Raw genomic sequence first — 4,962 nt, 5'->3', positions numbered from 1 at the left:
TTGGACGATGTCTTGCGAAGACCATGGGCACAAGGCCATGGCATATGGTGAGGAAAGGACCACGGTTGCCAAGGTTAGGCACCGGAATGCTTGGCCTTGGCTTGCCAAAGCAGGGCATTGCTGGGTTGGGCTCCCTTGGCCTTCCGGGCGCCTTGGACACTGTCTTGGGAAGACCATGGGCACAAGGCCATGGCATATGGTGGGGAATGGACCACGGTTGCCAAGGCTAGGCATATAGAGAGGAATCGCATTTTTGCCCGGATAGGCACCGGAATGCTTGGCCTTGGCTTGCCATAGCAGGGCATTGCTGGGTTGGGCTCCCTTGGCCTTCCGGGGGCCTTGGACGCTGTCTTGGGAAGACCATGGGCACAAGGCCATGGCATATAGTGAGGAATGGACCACGGTTGGCAAGGCTAGGCATATAGAGAGGAATGGACCACGGTTGCCAAGGTTGCGCAAGTTTTGGGCATTTTTTGCCCGGATATGCCCAAGTATGCCCCGATAGGCCCGTTACGCCCCGGTATGAACGCGTATGCCCGGATAGACTCGGTATGCCTTGGGATACATGCGTATGCCCCGATAGGCTTGGTACGCCCCGATATGCGCACGTGTGCCCCAGTAGGGCTCGGTATGCCCCGGTATGTACGCGTGTGCCCCGATAGGCCCGGTATGCCCCGATATGCACACGTGTGCCCCAATAGGGGTCGGTATGCCCCGGTAGGTACGCGTGTGCCCCGTAATGCACGTTTCGCAGATCTCCCCGCATGTCCCGCCCCTATATGTAATACTTACTTACTTACTTACTTTCTTTCTTGCTTGCTTGCTTGCTTGCAATGGTTGGGAGTGCCCGGCATGCCCCGCTGCAGAGACCAAGGGCGCAATGACTTGGCACCGCGGATGCCGGGACTCCGGCACTTCCCGTGGCACTGATGGTTGGTTCCAAAGACAAAAGGCCGTGCAAGGCCACCGCACCGCGGATGATTTTGCTCGTGCTGGCGCCGTTGTGTGGCCAAAGAACATGCGCGAATGCTCGTGTCGGAAGGGTTGGTGTCCTGGCCCCGCGGGTGTCACGAATGCTCGGTTGCGAAGACCATGGGACCAGAGCCATGGCACGTCGGATGATGGCTCCAGCTGGCGCCCCGGCACTTTCTGTGGCATTGATGCTCGGTTTCAAAGACAAACGTGCGCAGGGCCAGGGGACCGCGGATGACTGCTCGTGCTGGCCCCGTTGGGCAGCATTGATGGTCGGTTGCAAAGAAAATGCGCGATTGCTCGTGTCGGGGCCCGGCAAGCCAAGGCCAAGCGAGCCATGGCACGTCGGATGATGGCTCCAGCTGGCGCCCCGGCACTTTCTGTGGCATTGATGCTCGGTTTCAAAGACAAACGTGCGCAGGGCCAGGGGACCGCGGATGACTGCTCGTGCTGGCCCCGTTGGGCGGCATTGATGGTCGGTTGCAAAGAAAATGCGCGATTGCTCGTGTCGGGGCCTGGCAAGCCAAGGCCAAGCGAGCCATGGCAACGCGGATGATGGCTCGCTAGTGCTGGCGCCGTGCACAGTGGCCTCGCACACTCGCCCTGCACGCTTCCCTTGCACGCAGCCTTGCACACTAGCCTCGCATGCGAGCCTTGCACCCTAGCCATGCAAACTAGCCTTGCACGGTAGCCATGCACACAAGCCGTGCACATTAGCCATGCGCACAAGCCCCGCACACTAGCCTTGCGCACAACCCTTGCACACAAGCCTTGCACTCAAGCAATGCACACAAGCCCTGGACACTAGCCTTGCACACGGGCCTGGCACACAAGCCTTGGGCACTAGCCTTGCGCACTAGCGTTCCACATGAGCCTTGCACACTAGCCTTGGACACTAGCCTTGCACACAGGCCTTGCACACTAGGCATGCTTGGGCGAGCTGATCCCGCATCAAGTCGACGGGTCTAGGCATTCTTGGGCGCAGATCCCGCATCGTCTCGTCGCGTCTGGGCGCAAACACGTCGCGTCTCGTTGCGTCTTCAGAAGTCGTCGCTAACAGCACCTTTGGTTGCCACTGGTGGTTAGGCTGGTTGGTTGCGCAAACCCTATAGGAGGGTGGCATGCTGGTGGGCGTTTTTGCCCGGATAGGCACTAGAATGTGCAGATTTTGGGCGTTTTTGCCTGGATAGGCTAAGGAATGGGCATGCTTTGGGCGTTTTTGCCCGGATAGGCACCGGAATGCTTGGCCTTGGCTTGTCCTAGCAAGGCATTGCTGGGTTGGGCTCCCTTGGCCTTTTGGGCGCCTTGGACGATGTCTTGCGAAGACCATGGGCACAAGGCCATGGCATATGGTGAGGAAAGGACCACGGTTGCCAAGGTTAGGCACCGGAATGCTTGGCCTTGGCTTGCCAAAGCAGGGCATTGCTGGGTTGGGCTCCCTTGGCCTTCCGGGCGCCTTGGACACTGTCTTGGGAAGACCATGGGCACAAGGCCATGGCATATGGTGGGGAATGGACCACGGTTGCCAAGGCTAGGCATATAGAGAGGAATGGCATTTTTGCCCGGATAGGCACCGGAATGCTTGGCCTTGGCTTGCCATAGCAGGGCATTGCTGGGTTGGGCTCCCTTGGCCTTCCGGGGGCCTTGGACGCTGTCTTGGGAAGACCATGGGCACAAGGCCATGGCATATAGTGAGGAATGGACCACGGTTGGCAAGGCTAGGCATATAGAGAGGAATGGACCACGGTTGCCAAGGTTGCGCAAGTTTTGGGCATTTTTTGCCCGGATATGCCCAAGTATGCCCCGATAGGCCCGTTACGCCCCGGTATGAACGCGTATGCCCGGATAGACTCGGTATGCCTTGGGATACATGCGTATGCCCCGATAGGCTTGGTACGCCCCGATATGCGCACGTGTGCCCCAGTAGGGCTCGGTATGCCCCGGTATGTACGCGTGTGCCCCGATAGGCCCGGTATGCCCCGATATGCACACGTGTGCCCCAATAGGGGTCGGTATGCCCCGGTAGGTACGCGTGTGCCCCGTAATGCACGTTTCGCAGATCTCCCCGCATGTCCCGCCCCTATATGTAATACTTACTTACTTACTTACTTTCTTTCTTGCTTGCTTGCTTGCTTGCAATGGTTGGGAGTGCCCGGCATGCCCCGCTGCAGAGACCAAGGGCGCAATGACTTGGCACCGCGGATGCCGGGACTCCGGCACTTCCCGTGGCACTGATGGTTGGTTCCAAAGACAAAAGGCCGTGCAAGGCCACCGCACCGCGGATGATTTTGCTCGTGCTGGCGCCGTTGTGTGGCCAAAGAACATGCGCGAATGCTCGTGTCGGAAGGGTTGGTGTCCTGGCCCCGCGGGTGTCACGAATGCTCGGTTGCGAAGACCATGGGACCAGAGCCATGGCACGTCGGATGATGGCTCCAGCTGGCGCCCCGGCACTTTCTGTGGCATTGATGCTCGGTTTCAAAGACAAACGTGCGCAGGGCCAGGGGACCGCGGATGACTGCTCGTGCTGGCCCCGTTGGGCGGCATTGATGGTCGGTTGCAAAGAAAATGCGCGATTGCTCGTGTCGGGGCCTGGCAAGCCAAGGCCAAGCGAGCCATGGCAACGCGGATGATGGCTCCAGCTGGCGCCCCGGCACTTTCTGTGGCATTGATGCTCGGTTTCGAAGACAAACGTGCGCAGGGCCAGGGGACCGCGGAGGACTGCTCGTGCTGGCCCCGTTGGGCGGCATTGATGGTGTGTTGCAGAGAGCATGTGCGATTGCAAGTGTCGGCCGGGTTTGGGTTCCCTTGGGCTTTCGGGTGCCTTGGACGCTGTCTTGCGAAGACCATGGGCACAAGGCCCCGTCCTGGCCCCTTGTTCGATTCGCTCTCGTCTTGCGCTTGCTTCCAAGGTCCTCCATGACCTTCCCCATGGCCTTGCTAGATCCCCCCCATGACGCATGACCTCTGTCCGTTGATTGGTTTTGAGTGCACACCATGCCCGGCTTGGCACCGTGTTGTCGCGTGAGTGGCATTTGGATCGTGCATGCTGGTGGGCTACCTGCCAATGCGCACAAGCCTTGCACACTAGCCTTGCGCACGAGCCTTGCACAAAAGCCTTGGACACAAGCCTTGCGCACAAGCCATGCGCACAAGCCTTGGACGCTAGCCTTGCACACAAGCCATGCATACAAGCCTTGCTCACAAGCCTTGGGCACTGGCCCATCGCAGTAGCCTTGCACACAAGCCTTGCGCACTAGCTTTGGGCACGAGCCTTGCGCACTTGCCTTGGGCACTAGCCTTGCACACAACCCTTGGGAACTAGCCTTGCGCACCAGCCTTGCCCACAAGCCTTGCACACCAGCCTTGCACACTAGCCTTGCATACAAGCCTTGCACACTAGCCTTGCACACAGGCCATGCTCACTAGCCTTGGGCACTAGCCTTGCACACAGACCTTGGGCACTAGCCTTGCGCACTAGCCTTGCCCACGAGCCTTGCACACTAGCCTTGCACGCAGGCCTTGCACGCTAGGCATGCTTGGGCCAGCAGCTCCCGCATCAAGTCGGCGGGTGTAGGCACGGTTGGGCGCAGATCCCGCATCGCCTCGTCGCGTCTGGGCGCAAACCCGTCGCGTCTCGTTGCGTCTTCAGAAGTCGTCGCTAACAGCACCTTTGGTTGCCACTGGTGGTTAGGCGGGTTGGTTGCGCAAACCCTATAGGAGGGTGGCATGCTGCGGGGCGCTGGAATGCGCAGGCTTAGGGCGTTTTTGCCCGGATAGGCACTGGAATGTGCTGGTTTTGGGCGTTTTTGCCTGGATAGGCTAAGGAATGGGCATGCTTTGGGCGTTTTCCCCGGATAGGCACTGGAATGGGCTGGTTTTGGGCGTTTTTGCCTGGATAGGCTAACGAATGGGGCATGCTTTGGGCGTTTTTGCCCGGGTAGGCACTGGAATGCCTGGCCTTGGCTGGGCATTGCTGGGTTGGGCTCCCTT

This window comes from Tasmannia lanceolata, unplaced genomic scaffold (genome assembly GCF_043159265.1).
Source record: "Tasmannia lanceolata isolate RefF3 unplaced genomic scaffold, GAP_Taslan_0.1 ptg000313l, whole genome shotgun sequence".
In the NCBI taxonomy this organism is placed as follows: domain Eukaryota; kingdom Viridiplantae; phylum Streptophyta; class Magnoliopsida; order Canellales; family Winteraceae; genus Tasmannia; species Tasmannia lanceolata.
This window is presented reverse-complemented; position numbering follows the sequence as displayed.